The sequence below is a fragment of the Aedes aegypti genome, chromosome 1 (genome assembly GCF_002204515.2).
Source record: "Aedes aegypti strain LVP_AGWG chromosome 1, AaegL5.0 Primary Assembly, whole genome shotgun sequence".
Taxonomy (NCBI): domain Eukaryota; kingdom Metazoa; phylum Arthropoda; class Insecta; order Diptera; family Culicidae; genus Aedes; species Aedes aegypti.
Window position 1 is genome coordinate 120,034,740 of NC_035107.1, and position 17,968 is coordinate 120,052,707.

At 36.0% G+C, this 17,968-nt stretch overlaps 1 protein-coding gene and 1 non-coding gene across 2 annotated transcripts in view; one reads left to right on the forward strand and one right to left on the reverse strand.

The window, feature by feature from the left end:
- The window catches only part of LOC5575022, a 366,593-nt gene that overhangs the window by 116,062 nt on the left and 232,563 nt on the right, over positions 1-17,968 (forward strand). The window lies entirely within an intron of this gene.
- Trnai-aau lies at positions 14,358-14,431 on the reverse strand. The gene has a single exon. It is a non-coding gene; the product is annotated as a tRNA-Ile (tRNA).

Sequence of the window (17,968 nt, forward strand, 5' to 3'; positions counted from 1 at the left end):
TAAAATCAACTCTATTTTGGACAATTTATTGATGAAAATTTAGTGTTTTTCTGGAAATATTGATTATTTCACTAAAATCGAACTTTTGCCCCACCTAACTCTAATATTCTATGGAGCCATTCTTCAAGGAATCTCCGAAGTAATTATTGGAAGTACTTCTGGAGGGATTTCTGAAAATGCAATAAAGAAGTCCTTGTTTTAAGGAATCTGTATGGAAGTAATCAAAAATATTTGAGGAAAAAACTAATTGATTTCCCAGAGAAATCGCAATAAGACTTCCTAAAAGAATGCATAGACAACTGAATTTGTAAAATTTTTGAAGGAGTAAAATAATCAATGATAAAAGTTGGCTAGAGTCGTTTGGAATTCTCGCGTAACAGTTCAAAAGGGCTCATTCTCAGATCGTCGATTACGCGAAAATTCGATTTGAATATGGGCGATCAAATGTTAGGTTATGTTGCGAAAGTTTTGCAAATTCAAATAAATATTCACGCTTTTCTGGCGTCACGTCCCAACTGGAACAAAGCCTGCTTCTCAGATTAGTGTTCTTATGAGCACTTCCACAGTTATTAACTGAGAGCTTTCTTTGCCGATTGACTATTTTTGCATGTGTATATCGTGTGGCAGGTACGAAGATACTCTATGCCCTGGGAATCGAGAAAATTTCCTTTGCGAAAAAATCCTCGATCAGCGGGACTCTAACCCACGACCCTCAGCATGGTCATGCTGAATAGCTGCGCGTTTACCGCTACGGCTATCTGGACCCCGTTCACGCTTCCCTGTGCTTTAAATTGCCAACTTCTTATCAGTTAAATTATTATCGTGATTTTTCTTCCAAAGTTATCACAAGTCATTTCGACTAGGATACGCTAATCATAATTCTAGGTTAGCGTCTTCGCATATAACTTTGCGTTAGATCACCAATTGTTAACTACATTTTCAATTCATATTTCTCAGTATTAAAATCAATCAATGTGATTTGTTGCTCGTAGAGTGATGATTTACTGTTAATATACGTTAATAATTGATTTTAATTTGACAACTTGAATGTTATTAGCGTGCCTTGGCACAAGGCTAGGCCCCCTTTCGATTTTCAACGAAAGAGAGAATCATTGACCTCTCACCATGCTAAGGCCAATTACGTTTGTTGAAATTTTCCGACAGTAGATCCTTTTGCTAGAGAGATTGATCGTTTTAAGCAGGGGGCTAAAGAATAATTTGAAAAAAAAATGGCAGTTTTGTTAAGTTTATGCTATCGAATGGTATCAAAACCCGATTTGTTTACACTTTGATTATTGGCTCTTTAGAATTGTTACGCAACAATCCCTGGAGGAATCTGAGAAATAATGTTTTACATATGTGTTAAAGAATGAATCCCAATAAACATTTCTGAACTAGAAGAAACTGACAATAAAATAAAATTGAATGTCGTAGAAAAACAATTATGAATATATTTAGGAAAAGAAACAATTCGCAAAAGATTTAATAGAGAATATTCTGGTTGAGCTCATGGGATTCAAAACCAGGGTACTTTTAAGAATTTCTGGAAAAAATCTAACAATAATTTCAGAAGTGATTCTTAGAAGCATTCCTTAGAGAATTATTGATAGAATACTTGTGATGATGATTCATCATTCACAATCACTGAGTGAAGTAGTACTGATGATAATGGAGCGGAGGATATTGGAAAATATTTTTCCGTGCGATTTTGAGACATTGAAAAAAAAATCATCTGGCATCACTGCTGCCAGTGCAAATATTTCACTTTCGGTACCCGAGCGTAGAAAAAAAAAAAACAAAATTTCAATAGAAACAAAAAAAAAAGTTTTGCATTTCGGAGGACCGACACAACAACTTTCCCACCAAAGTGATCGTGCCGGTCAGTGATGGCACCGGTTGCCCCGGCCACGACGATAGGTGAAGAGGTCACGCTTCCATAAGCCACTCGACGGACGGCGGCAACTTGGCTCAAGACCCGATAAGAAATGCATAACACAATTGTATCAGCAATTGTAATTTATCTAAAATATATTAAAAGTATAACAATACTTGTTATAAGAGGTTTTTTAGTTAATTTTGTAATAATTTCTTAGTGAAATTCAGTTGATTGTTTGTCTTTTGTCAAACATTTGATATGAAGTTTTCTTAATTTGTAATAATTGTGATATCAGTGGAACAAATTTTGTTATATTTTTTTTGCTATTTTAACATCTTTCAGCCAATTTTAAAAGGAACACACTTTGAAGTTAAAAGCTTTGATATCAATATGTCAGGCTTAAAAAATTTGATCAACATTAATGATCGGGGAGGTCGATCACACTCTTCGGAAGACACCGTTGACCGGACCGGACAGCAATTTCTTAATTTTCCAACGCCAACAACAACGAATGATGGCGCCTCCTCCGCAGCGCACCAATTGTACTCAGATGACCGAACCAATTTTCTAATAAGCAGAGCCCAGGTGAGAGAAGGCAACCGGAACAACAACAATCAACGTCGTCGTTGTCTTCGTCTTCTTCTTCAAGATCGGAGCGCCGGAGTTTGGATTAAGAGACGTCAATTGCATAATTAAGATGTTACGGAGCTGTGAAGTGTTTGCTTTTCGCCTTGCTCTTCGAGGTGCTTATTTTGGGGCTAGGGAAGCTATGCTTTTCACTGACTGACTGGCCGCGGTCGGTGGTTTGAATTGGTTGAAGAAGACTTGCGTCTATTGTTTTCTAACATGGATTTGATGATTATCACCTTGAACTTTGCGGAAACGTAAATCGTGTGATTGGTAGGTGTTTGTGACGTGAGTTGTAATTGGCGGCTCGAAACTGGTACTTATGCCAAAGAAAATTACTGATTGAAGTATATTGGAACAATAGAATACAATGACGTTTATAATATACTGGTGTTTACTTTGCCATACGATAAGCGGTAAGAGCAAAATTATAAGGTACAGAATACTCAAATCTCATGTTTACAGGTCTGTCGCAATAGGAAAAGTTTGGCCTCTAAAGTCGGAATTATTCGCGAAACAAACCAAGTGATTGGATCTGTTGAAAATCGTTTCTACGCAGTAGCGCAGTTGTCGCTCTGTATGTGCAGAGTGCGTTCAACAGCGCAAGCTGGAAGGTGACAGCCCACGCACTTCACCGCTCCAAGGTACCGGTGCAGTTGTGTAAGCTCTAGAAAGCTATTTTGAAGGTAGTATTCTACGGTATGACATAGATAAGGTAAGCAGAAAACCGTTCGAATTACCGCGGGTGTTAAGATCGTTAGCTTCGGCAACTGTATCACGTTCACACTGGATATGATGATGATATTGTTTGACAGCTGATATAATGGTGTTACTCTGCGGCTACAAAGCAAAGCCATGCTGAAGGTGTCTGGGTTCGGTACAGGATCTTTTCGTAATGGAAATTTACTTGACTTCCCTGGTTTATGTCCACACGATATACGAATGCGAAATTGGCAACTTAGGCAAAGAAACACAGAAAAAAATGATTAAATTTCAATGTAGTGTAAATTGTAGACTACTGTAAAAATAAATCAAATTGGTGTATTGTTAAAGCATCATGTGAATTTAAGGTGAAGATGAATCGAAGCCAAACTTCAAATTTTCAAGAGCACGGATCTGGAGAACCAAATACCCATTTGAGCTGAAAACTTAATCGATTGGTCACCACCAGCGAGTGACCAATCGATTAAGTTTTCAGCTCTAACGGATGTTTGGTTCTCCAGATCCGTGCTCTTGAAAATTTGAGGTTTGGCTACGATTCATCTTCACCTTAAATGAACATTAACTCAATTTTAAACCAAAAATACTTGAATTTTACATGATCGTGTAAATTTAAATTTAATTTGATTGAAAAATAAAAGATTGGTCGTTTAAATTTAGGTTTATTTTGATGCTCCAAATATGTGCATGAAAATAAACTTAAATTTACAACGTTTTTTTAGCTGTGAAGCTCTCAGTTAATAACTGTGGAAGTGCTCATAAGAACAATAAGCTGAGAAGCAGGCTCTGTCCCAGTGGGGACGTTAATGCCAAAAAGAATAATGGTGTTACCCTCTCTTCTTATCTAATATCAAAGTTTTGACAAAATTGTATAGCCATATGATGAAGTTCCTGTAGGAGTTCCTCTGGAAGTTCCAGAAGATCCTCCAGCGTTCCTCCATAAGTTCTACCGGAAATTTCTGAAGTACTTCATTCGGAATTTCCTGAAGGAGCTCCTCAAGAATTAAATGCAGAAGTTCCCCCGAAGTTCATCCGAAAGTTTCTGCATGAGTTCATCCGGAAATTTCTGTATGAGTTACTTCAGAAGTTCCTGTTGGAATTCCTCCAGAAGTTCCTCCGGAAGTTCCCGTAGTAGTTTCTCCGGAAGTAACCATAGTAGTTCCTCCGGAAATGGCCGTAGAAGTTCCTTTGGTTCCTGTAGGAGTTCCTTCGGAAGTTTCTGTGGAAGGTTTCAGTAGGTTCCTCGGGATGTTCTCATATGAGTTTCTCCGGAAGTATCTGGGGAAATTTCACAGATGTTTCCTCTGGAAGTTATCCCGGAAGTTTATCTACGGCATCTTCCGGAATTTCTTTTGCAGTTTTACCGGAAAGTTTTCTTAAAGTTTTTTCGAAAGTACCTCTTATATTTCTTGTAAAAGTTCCTCTTGAAGTTTTTGGAGGAATTCCATCACAAGCTCCTCCGGAAACTTCTTTAGGAATTAATTCGGATGCTCCTTTGGGAGTTTCTCCAGAAGTTTACCTAGGATTTTCTATGGAAGTTCCACTAGGAAAGTTCTGAAGTTCTTGTAGAAGTTTATTAATAAATTATTTATTATGAGTTCCGCAACGAATTCATTTGTAAGTTCCCCTGAAAGGTGCTTTAGAATTTCGCCAAGGAGTTTCTGCAGAAGTATTCCCTACTCTAGAACTTCCTATAAGTGTTCCTCCAAAAGTTACCCTAAAAGTTCTTCCTGAAGTTTTGATAGGAATTTGGAAGATTGCCATGGAGTTCCGCAAGATGTTTCCCCAAAATCTGGAGTTTTTTCGGAAGTCTTTTTAGGATTTCTTCTGCAAGTTAGCTCCCCTAAGAGTCCCTTGCAAGTTATCGTAAGAATTGATTGTACCCTGTTTGGCATAGAGTCGCTTGGCATAAAGCCGTTTGGCATAAAGTCGTTTGGCATAATGTTTGTTCGTTGGCATAATGTTCGTTTGGCATAATGGCCGTTTGGCATAATGATTGGCTTAGAATAAATTTCGGAATTTTTGAAGCTTTTCCCGAGATCAACTCGGTGGTGGTCATAGCAAACATTTTCGGTAGGTTATCAACAAGCGTGGTCTTCGTTCAGAGATTTTCCAAGCTATGAATGTCAAAAATTGTTGTGACATTAGAGAGTATTGCTAAATGAAACTCATGACGGGTCTGGTGGAAGATCTTTTCGGAATAATAATTTTCTCTACATCCCAGAACACAGAGTATCATTGAGCTTGTTGCGATATACATATTTGAAAATAGTAAATTGGCAAAAAAAAAGTTCGCAATAATTAATAAAGGGAACGCTCATAGAATATTTCGCTGCAGATCATGCTCTGTCCCAGTTTGGACGTAAGACTTGATGAAAATTACTTGACAAAAAATGGAAAATTTATTTGCAATATACTAAACGCTCTAATCCAAAGATCTATCAATGCAGCATAATGCAAAAATAGAGAGCAGATTATTTCTCGTTTAAAATGTTTAAGGCTCTAACACAAAAAAAAAACTTTTCACAGCATAACTCAAATGAACAACACATTTTTAATAGAAAATATTTGTGGCAAAACTTTTCAAAGATTCAATATAAATTTCAATTTTGGAAGTGTACATCAAAAACACCGTCTGTTATCAAAAGAAGGGAAAATTTGTGATTGAAATAACATTTTTCCAACATATCTCGAAAGGAGATCATGTACTTGCAAAAAAAAATATATGTTGAATATTGGCAGATTCTAAAGAAATTATCATTATAACAGCACGTTTTGCAAGAATTAATAAAACAGCAAAATATAAAAATGGTTAACATTTAGCTTTATTAAATAATGAAATTTGAAACAGTATAAATATAAAGAACAACCTATTTTTAAAAGAAGGCAAAATTTATGATAAAACCAATAGAAGATTGGACGCCAAAAATTATTGCGGCGTAAAAAAACGAAAAGACTTCATAAATTGCATTCAGAATCATCGAAGTGGCTGTGCTACTTTTCCCTGAATGTCTTTTCTCCGAATGTCGGTTTCCCGAATGACCCTTTTCCCCGAACGACCGGTTTCCCCTAAATGTGGTTCAGTTTAAATAGGTGCTGTAATAGTCTTCAGTGGCTAGATAGTGAACGAGAAAGGATGATAAGCATTCAAAATAAGGAGGTATTCTGTTATTCTTGGCTACATACACATTTTGGCAAAAATGCTGAGTACGGTAAAACTCGAAAGAACCACCAATTAAATAAAGAAGGGTGCATATTAATATAAATAAAGAAGGTGGCCAATTCGTTCACCAACCTTAAATGTATAAAGTTACGACAATTATGAGTGTTTGAAACTTTTCGGGGAAGTGGGTTAATCGGAGAAACGGGATATTCGAGGAACTGGCATTCGGAGAGATAAGTAGGAGGAAAAGTAGCACAACCCATCGAAGTAACTGCAGTAATAGATTTCTCTTTTCGCTGCTCAGATCAATGTTATCGATTGACGCCCTTTTGTCAGTTGGATGAAAAATTATTTTTTTTAAATATAGGTCCAAAGAACAGCCTTTGTATAAAAGATGGTGAATATTATTTAGATTTTAAATCAACAATTTTTATACCTATTATTATGGTTACATCATATTAAAAAAAACATAGATGGTTTGAAAGAAGGGTGAATTTGTGCTAAATATATGAAAATCTTCAGTGCAAAAATTTATTCCAATAGCGAAATTCAAAAGAAGTATTAATATTAGAAAGAAGGGAAATTTCTGGATAAATAATAAAATACTATTGGCAATAACTTTCCCAGTTTTAGTTTATTCAAGAGCATATGATTTTTGAAAGTGTCATTTTGTATCAATTGACTCCAAAACAAGCCTGATGTCATCAGAAAGATTCAATAGAAACGTAAAAACGAATGTCATCTTAATAAATTCTTGATTCCAGACTCATTATGCCAAACGACTTTACGCCAAATTACCATTATGTCAAAATGCTTCTAAGTTCCGCACGAATGCCTTCGGAAATTCAATTAGGAGTGGCTCCAGATGATAATAAATCTTCGTGCTGTTTAGTGGAATACCTATGAATAGATAGAATACCAAATTTAGTACTATACCATTGAATGGTATAGTACTAAATGCGCTGCTCCAGATGTTCCGCAAGGATTCCTTCCGGAAGTCCCGCTTGGAGTTCTTCCGCAAAATTTCCTAGAAGTTCCTTTGGAAGTTAACCCGTGAGTTTTTTCGGCAAAACCACTAAGAGTTGGGAGTTCCTCCAGATGTTCCGCAAGTATTTCCTCAGGAAGTTTCGCTCCGCAAGATTTCCCAGGATTTCTTCCACGAGTTTTTTCGGCGGTTTCGCTAAGAGTTCCTCCTAGAGGGTCTTGTCCCGGGAATCCCGGAACAAAAATCCCGGGAAATCCCGGGATCTAAAAAATCCCGAATCCCGGGATATTTTCGAAAATCCCGGGATTTCCCGAAATTGCATATTGATCTAGAAAGTCCTGTTTTATTTTTTTTTTCGGCATGTTTTATTGGTGACTGATGATGTAAAAATGTATTTTAGTTATTGCATTTAGCTTACTCAATAAGAAACTTTATTGAGATTCAAGGCCACTTATGGTTAAACTGGTACCCCAGCAACACATATGTTATAATTGTGTATTATCAACTGATATATAACTAATATTAGTCATATATTAGTTGATAATACGCAATTATAACATGTGTGTTGCTCGGGTATGTTTGTTACGTAATTAGCTTAGCTTAGACTGACTACACATATGAATGGTTGCTATTCCGTGATTGACCGAGGTCAGTGAAAAGGCACAAAGAATCAACTAGAAGATCGGCTGGGATTGGCCATAACCTTCTTCAGTGTGCATAATTCAGTGCCTCTATTTATACATGGTCAATAACGGCGCCGGCCACGTTCTTGCAGTCAGGTGGGATTGGGGGAAGGAATGTTAGTGTGTAACCTTTGCTATTTGGAGACCGTGTTTGCCTCTACATCTCCACAAAGGTTACTGGGAGGGATGTTTGTTAATGGGGAGGATCGTTGGGTCACAGGATTTACTTTGATAAGCGATTAGACCATGATAAATAATTATTTGTGAGCTATAAATATGCTTATATGTAAATATAATATTTGCATTTGGTATGAACAATATCTAACAATATCAATAAGCTTGCGAGAAATGCTTGGAAGAATTCAAGGAGCAATATTCAAAGAATCTCTGAATAAGTTCTAGAAGAAATTCTTAGAGAAAATACCGGAGTACTTCCTTTCAGCATCTCCGTAGTAATCCCTGAAAAAAACCGAAGTGGAATAATTCCAGTAATGTTTACTTAAAAAAAATAATCACGGAGAATTAATTCTTTTAGAAACCCCGGAGTAGTTCCTGGAAGAATTCCTGAAGAAAATCCCAGATGAATTACTAAAGGAATTCACGGAGTGGTTCCTGGAGAAATTCTCCGAAGAGTTCCGGGGTGATTTTTCTGAGAAATTTTTGAACGAGTTAGCGAAAGAATTCCCGGATTTGTTCGCTGAGAAATTTTCAGATATTTTATGGAGGAATCATTGGTGTAATGCCTGTAAAAATAGTCGGAGCGATTTTCAGATGGATTCCTCTAAGATTTTCCGGAAGTATCATTAGAAGCACTTCAATCACTAAGGTACATCCTGAATAAATCCCCTCGATGGAATTACTGGAGACAATTCCCACCGAGCAGCCCGCAATAAATTCCATCAAAATTTTACTTCTATCTAAGTCGCCACAGTACGTGAAAGGCCAGGAGCCAGAGTATTGCTACACGTTAGTAAGGATACTTCTGTAGAAAGGACTATTTTGAGCATATTACGCTTTAAACATGCTTTGAAGTGGTATTCTGCATGTAGTTTAACCTTTAAGAATACATCATAGCTTTGATAAAATTGTTACTTTCCAGATAAATACAAGCTGTACATAGGGCCAAAGGCGTTTTATAAGAATTATATAAAGCTATATGAAGACCTATTAGCATTATATAAGCTGTATATCAACACTTTTCAAAATACGACATTTCGGTACTGCTGACTGGCAGACTAGAATCAGGCTTGATAATACTCCTAAACATCCTCAGAGCTCTATGACATACTCTAGAGCAGCGTGCTGCCTTTGCCTCTTTGAGAGGGAGCGAAAAAATGCTAAGCAAAGAGGGAACGGAAAATGAGCGAAATTCCATCAAAACAGAGTGCTCTCATAACTCCCCAAGGACTGTCTTGTTCGGGTGTGACACTCAAGAGTTCTTTTGAAACGTGAGTAATGGTGAGCATCGCAGCAAGAGAGAGATAGGGAGAGTACCAGAAAAAAAAATCCTCGCATTTGTTTGCACTCGAATCGCTCGAGAAGCTGTGTTGCAAATTTTGAGTTCAATTTTTACTCCACAGAAAAACGGCAAAATTGTCTTATCTTTGCATCGCAGAGGATTTTCTATCAAGCCTGACTAAAATTAGAGCATTTTGTAATCACTCTGAACATTTCAAAGAGAAAGGAACTTTAAGTATGAGGAGAATCGATATAACATTTGCTAATTAAAATGAGCATCATAAACTTTCAAAAAAGGCTGACTTTCATCATTACAGCTATTGTCAAGTTAAATCCCATGAAGTAATGAAATAAATTTAATTAACCCTAGTTGATGTGACGTCTTGATTCCACTTAAGAAACTCAACGATAAAATCGAAACAACCACTTCACCACTGTTGATTCGAAACCTAATTTGCAGATTGATTCCACAAACCACTTTCATCTGACGAAACCTGACACAGGCCGCTCTCGGACCCCTCCAGCTTGCTAATAAATAACCATAAATAATATATAAAATTATTGTGCCCTCCTTACAATTCTCTTCTTACGCACAGTTTCTCGGCTCCCACCAGCAGAGGAACTGTGAAAGCCCAAAACTCGGTCACCAGTGCCAAGGTAAATTGTTGGGCTATTGTCTGAACTATTAAAAATGGAATCTCTCCAGAGCGAATTCAGATCTGCACCCCAAGCGTATTTCGGGTTCTACGGAGCATCCGCAAAGCATAAAAACCGTGAAAACGATAAAAACTAAATAATTTCGGACCCAAACAACACACTCACCTAACAGTGCTTTTTGATGATTTCTGTCAAAACCGGCTCAAAACTCCCAGGGGCAAGACGGATTGTATTTTCGGCAGCACCTGTATAAAAATATTTACCGCCCTCCTCACAGCAGATTTTTGGAAACGGGACGCCAATCTATCCCAGAATATTTTATGATAAACATCAACGGCAAACGTTGTTGGTCATAACCCGTTAGACCGTTTCGGACGTCGTTTTTCGCACATCTTTAATGAACCTGTTCCCGCGCGTCGCGGCAGCTGTTGCTGGAATTGCCCTGAAGGAGTTTCCCTCCGAGCCAGCGCCGCTTGATGCGAAATTAGCAAACGCTGAGCGAGCACGATTAACACAACGCACAGTGGTTCGATGTAGAACGATTGTCGGCTAAACCCTTGAACTTACATTCGCAATCCTAAAATTGGTATTCTTTGACAAAGCTTCCCAAACGTTGGGTCTCGAATTCCTCTATCACAAAGAATACCAGGGATTGAATGCTGAGAGAATTGAGAGCATCTCTCACTTATCGCTCTCCGTAACAATCATGGACCGCAGCACATCATGAGAATCTGTTTATCATCTTCTCTGCCCATAACTGCATATTTGTAACATTCGACAAAAGTAGGCATTGAGTAAATGGAATACCAAGTGTGCATTTTATTGCAGTATGGGAGGAAACTAAAATTTCAAAAAATTACCAGTTACTCAAAAATGCTTATTTGAGTCTGATATTTTGTACAACTCATATTGCATACTAGGTGAATAGTCAGAAAATAATTCTGATAGAAATTTCATTGCTATTAGATTACGAGGCTCATTTTTTATTTCAATGTGACTGTTATGCGGTTATAATTATCAATGTGACAAAACAACTTGGTATTTTTTTCGAATGTTCTAGAACAATCTCACAGATTTCATTAAGTTGATCAAAAGTATTTATCATTTGATGACTCTCCATGGTATTAACTCCAATTTGTCAAAAATGTCGAATGTGACGGTTATGCAGTTATGGGCAGTTCTGCTACATCTCTGATTTTATTGAGGAGACAACAGTGCATGATAAAACTCATCTAAACAAACTCCAAACCTGCGGAGCACTAGCGCCATACGATGTTCAAGGATTGTAATCATGTCAATACAATAAAACTCCTACCCCCAATGATAGAACAAAGAGAGAAAAATGGATGTTTCGTCGCTCTCTCTCTCTCTCTCTCTCTCTCTCTCTCTCTCTCTCTCTCTCTCTCTCTCTCTCAGGAAGCCGAGAAAAATACTACCTACCAGAGAAAATTACTTTCTTTTGCCATCCTCGAACCACTGTGCAACGTCTGGATTTTTTTTTCCTCTACCGCCGGCTCAAGATTCTCGTTGAAGAGGATTCAAGTGTGCATTTGACCAGTTGGGGTCCACGAAGCAAACAAGCAAAAAAACTGTTGTAAAAACGTTCAAGATACATAATTAAGATCTATGGAATATGAATGAGTATGAAAATCGGTCATAATCAGTGATAATCTACTTAGCACGTGGGCTTGGCGAGATATCTTGAACCGTTCCGTTGCGTTGGTTGCTGCAATGGACGGATGAACCGAGGGAAGTGGGATGAAATTATCACGGAAAGAAACGGTCAAGAGCTGTGGATCACTTGTGGGTAGATGTGCTTCAGTGAAGATTTTCGCTGAGTAGCACTTGCTGAATAATGAGGAAGTAGATCGAAATTAAGGGGGTGTTCAACAAATGAAAGGTACTTTCACTACAAGGAAGAGCGCTTTCCTGGACTTCAAAAGAATTATAGGAGATTTTTCCAGAAATTTATAGATAGATTTCTTGAGAAATTTATCCAGGTTTCTTCAAAAATATACCCTGGGTATTTTCCACAAACATTCTTAGAATTTCCGTCAAAATTTTCGTTTTAAACCAGAAATTTATCTGAGACTACCTTCATGAATTACCCCCAAGATTCTTATAGGACTTTCTTTGAAGATTTTCTTAAGATATTCTTCCAGAAAATTCTTAACCCAGATAATTGATACCGTAATTGTTCAGGAATTTCACCAAATGTTTTTCTAGGATAAAAAAAAACTCTGAAGGAAATTTTGAAGTAATCTCTTATGAAGCTGATTGACAAATACCTTATCAATTTATGCGAGACAGACCTTCTGCTACAATTTCTGATCTTCTTACTAAACCGTAGAGAATGTCTTAGAGGATTCTCAAGACAAATAGCAGGAATGCAAAGTTGAAGGTAAAATACAAAACAAATCCCACAAGATTTCCCAGAATAATCATCAGAGAAATGTTAAAGTTATTCCTTGCAGCATCATTGGGTCAATTTTGTAAGAACCCCTTTGAAAATGGCTTGAAGGATTACTGGAAATATGGGTACGAATTTCTTGAGAAATACTAATACTAGATTAAAACTGTAAAAATCATTTGTGGAGTTTCCTGGAACAATTTATATTTTAGTGCGATCTAGAAAATTATTTTTAACAGAACAAAGATCAGTATACTCAATTCTCTCCTAGCAAATTATAATCTACATCGAATTGAAAAAGTAGGGGGATTAGGGGCATAATGAACATACGGGGCGAAATGGAGATAGAGTCTCTGAGAATATACATACTTCATCAAAACTTCATACACTGCATGAAATCTGTATTGCATTTGGAATGTTTGACGGTATAAAGGTTTATGTTTTGCTTCAATTGTCCTTTGGAATTTGACTTTTCACAGTTTCAAACTGTCATATAAGCAAGGCGGTTGGAAAATCTAGTTTTTGAGCAAAGTAACGAACCTAGAGAGGCTCTTTTAAGCTATTATGACTGAGGGAGAGCCCTTCTAAATATCGGAATGATTGACATTCATTAAATATATTGGAATCACTAAATTTCATGCAAGTGTTCATTTTGCCCGATACCTTTTTACCAGCCTCGTTTTCGACCCAATTTTCTACCTCGTTTTTCTGACATTTAATATAATTTTGATTACCACGAATGAATGTAGCACGTCGTACTAACATCAAACTTGAAAACTAACCGGGGGTAAATTCAAAACATTGCCGTTTTATGATCTTAAAAGGAATATTTGCTAAACGTGTCCATTATGTCCCTAATTCCCCTTGTGCATATTGGTTTAATCAAAAGATTCGAGTAGGCACCGCTATAATAACAAGCCTTTTATTTATGATTCAAAAAATTGACGTTTACACCCGACGTAATCGACACTTACAATTCATCAAATCCATAACGGAATAAACATATCATTTCATGACTGACTAGTCAGTCGACATTTGATCTTCACACTTTGCCTATACAAACGCATCTAGAAAAAAAAGCTCTTTCGCACACTCGAGTACTCAGAGGGATCATCAAGTGGGCGTTGCGACTTGACCGCTGCCAAACCACTTGATAGCCCATATATGGTAGGTGTACAAGATTCGTTACCCTAACGAATAATTTGGTTTATAGATCAATCTCTTCGGTTCCTGGATTCGCTACCTACATTGTTTTTGTATTATTAATATATTGGTTGCGAATTCAGGAATATCATTGCAAAATAAGCTGCAACAAAGGAACATTTTTAAGAAAAAAATATGTTTTGTGTCATTTTTTTCACTTATTTTAATGTTTTAGAGAATGTTGTCACATAATTTGATGTAAGAAACTCTAAACAATTTGTGGCGTGAAACGGAATAATCCTGTGTGGCGAATACTGGTACATCTACCCTACATGGCCCTAACGTGAAACGCGTTCGAGTGCCATTCGATGATGAGAGTTGTAGAGGCAACAGCTCGTTGAAAGTTGCGCACTGGCTTATTTATTTATTTATACTTGATCGCCAATGAATTCGTATGCGCAACCCGCCGCGGTCGACTGTCTGATGACTGGGTATCAACAAATCAGCCATCTTTTAATACTCACGTGAGTTAAAGAGTTAATCCTCGACTCATCGCAGCGCAGGTGGCTTCGTTTTTTGCAAAATTTTCATGTGTTGCGACACATCATGAATATCGATAGTGATAAAAAAAGAACTGGCTCCAGAGAGGATCGAACTCACGACCTTCGCGTTATTAGCACGACGCTCTAACCAACTGAGCTATGGAGCCGCTGTGATCAACTAGGTGAAAATAGGGCTACTCAAATTTGGAACAGTGACACGGAAAGCTCTTCATGGTACTTTTCACGAGGTTGTTTACCAGGAGCGAAGAATTTGCGGAAGGATGGCTCTGATAACAGAAACGAACTTCTTATTGTAACGGTGTGATAATTGAGAATTCAAAGTACATTCAAAGTACTGCAATTCTCATGTTACAGTATTATTCTCATATTATGTATGATCCCGGAGCTATGCAAAGTGAATTTATTTTTTACGTATTTTGACGTAATATCGATTCATGAAAATATTAAATTGTGGGACTTTAGAAACCTATTTCAAGCAAGCTTCTAAATAACCTATAACTTATATTAAGTATGACTCAATTTGATTCTATGTATTATTCAAACATCGAACCATTTGCCGATAAGGGAACGTCAATAAATTACTTGGCATTTTTGGTAGTTTTATGACACCCTCCTTCCCCATGGTAGCCTGGTTTTTTTTTATCTAATACATGGTTCGTCACAAAATCCGCCCTCCCTCCTAAGATACTACGTTATTTTTGGGCGGTCCCTAATAGAACAACGTTCAACGCGTTATGGTTAGACTACTTACCAAAATATAAGATATATCTAGTGTAATTTACAGTAAAACCTCAATTTATTGATGCATCGTAATTCGACTCATGGAGCCACACTACATTTTCATGGACAATATAATGGTTCTCTGTGTTGTAATCTTTTTTGGCTATTACTGTATTTTTAGGGATAACATTACGATAATAATTTTTGTAGCATTTTTCAGTGAATTTCTAACGAAAACATATAAAATTTGTGGTAAAATAGAATGAGATTATTATTACAAAATATCAAACGTTCAGAAAAGAAAAATTGTCTGACGAAATTATCAACATAATTCCTATTGGTAATCCATCAGCAACGCCATCAAAGAATGATATAAGAGAATTTACCAATTTTTGTAGTCTAGAAATACGCTTCTACTGCAATCATTATTTTGTTTACCTGTTTACTTTTGTGCATTGCATAATTTTCTTTCGTTTCACATCGACAGTATATTGAAATAATTCTACATTGTTACTTCAATACGGCCTAACTGACATCAGTGATTTCTCTTCATCGAACCTCTCTCTCGCTAATAATTTCGCTAAATTATATAAATATGTAATATTTCTTGTTAATGAAGCAAGATATAGAGATTTTTCATCCCCTACGAAAATAGAATCAGTTTCCTGCAATAACGCAAAGAGAGCCACGATGAAGAGAAATCGATGAATGCAAAAAAGCCCTTATGAAAAAAGCTGAATTTTCCAATGCTTCAAACTTTTCATGCGAGTGTGACTATTATCGGCACCGTCGTTTTCTTCGACAGCATTTCCATAATAACTGCGTTCTATTTTTGGCAACTCGTAATCGCTCAACCATTTTATATAAGGTATCGTGGGGTAAGTGGATACAGAAAAATCAATAGTTAACTTCGTTGTTATGTATAGCTAACGTGAACAGTTTAACTCAAATTTTTTTCTGTGGATAACAAATAAGGGACTATAATACTTCAAATCGTCATTTATTTCGATTTTTCTGATTGTTATGTATTGAGAATGAGAGACTTGAAAATTTGCGCCAAATGATCCAGTTGCAGCACCATGGTGGGGTAAGTGGATCACCATTAAAAAAAAATCTGTTCTCGAAACAAATGTAGTTTGATTATGTTTAATAAGAATGATATTACCCTCGCACTTGTTATTAGTGCTAGTAATGTCACATTTTATAACTTTAAAATTAAAAAGTATCTTTATTTAATCAAAATATAATAAAAAGTATGTATATATTAGTTCATACTAATTAGAACAAAAAAAACATTGTAACTAGAAAAATTTGGAGAAAATTCATCCATTTATACGCATAAGTTATACAGAAGTATTGAAGGATTATTCCTAACGATATTTTCGAAAAGCACTCTTGGTTTAAAAATATTAGTTACATTTACTTTTGAATAACAAACTGAAACCCTTCTGTTTTATTTATGAATATATGTGTATCATCTGTCTAGAACAATTTATATGGTCAAATCATGTACGAGACTATGCTTTCGATTGGAAAATTAGTATATTTTGCCCTTTTACAACTCAGCTTAGATAAACCACGAAAAGTTTCGTGTGAATTTTGAAATTGTTATTCTTTTTATATTTTTTTAAACCAGAAAGGTTAAAAAAAACTTTTAGGTGGATTAATTCAAATGTTCTATGGTCAATTTAACAAATTCAAGCTGGGAATGGAACAAAATAAAGGAAAACAACATTTGCGGGTATTAAAGCTTATTAAAATTCTCCTAAGCAGTCTGCCAATAAATGATAATTATTCTTGATCCACTTACCCCACCCCGCTAAATAGTAGGGGTAAGTGTAGCATGTCCAATATATTTGTATTTATTCATAAAAATGACATATTTTCATTGTGATTCATTCAATAAGAACTGAAATGCTCACCATGTGTCGAAAAAAAATAATAGAATTTGATTTTAGACAGAGATACAATGGATTTTTGATTGATGGAAAACAATTTTCAAATTAATTACTTTTTGCAGCTAACAAGTTTGCTTGTGTTAGTGTACGTGTAGTACCAGTTTTGCAATAGTATCAGTGTGGGCGTAAGAATATAACCTAAAACGAAGCAATGGTGCGAAAACATTCAACATATCCAAGTATTTAGGCTTTATATTGACAAATGATCCACTTACCCCACTGATACACTTCCCCCACTGTACCTTATCCCTTTCTGGATGGACAGTTTTTCACCTTTATGATCAAGTTTCTCTTGATATGTGTTAACGCTTCTTCCCGATGAAAAGAGCACCAGCTGTTTTTTTTTTAATTTATTGTGATTTTTTTTATATTAGATGGTGCAATATATGAACAATTTCGAAAATGTATGTTTTTCAATAGTAAATTAAAAAATACAACTAGGAAATAACTAACTTTTTTTATTATAATATTTTTTTCGAAACCTTTTCAATGTAATTTCTAGCGAAGGATGAACATACTATGGTGGAGTAGCTAAAAAAATATTTGTTGAAATTTCTAAACCATTTGCAAAACTTTTCCTGTCACAATTTTCAAAGGTATTTAGAGCGAGAATATTTTTTACTTCAAAAATATTCTCATAAAATTGCTGTTTAAATTTCATTATAATTTGAAATGTGAGTAAAGAAGAGGTTGACGGAACAAATAGTCAAAAAATCGAGATTTTTTTTAAATAACTTTAAACCAGTCATTTTTTTATTCAAAAAGTGCTTAGTTTTAGTCTTAAGGAAAAATATAGAGTTGGAGAAAATTTATAACCGACTTTTTGAAGAGATTGTTAGTAATTGCTTAATTATGTAAGATAATTTTTGGGATTTTTTAATCCACATAGGGGCGATCCATTGATTACGTAAGGGTTTATGGGGGGAGGGAGGGTTTGAGATTTCTTACGCGTCATACAATTTATTTTTAGTTTTCATACAAAAAATCTTACCATGGGGGGAGGGG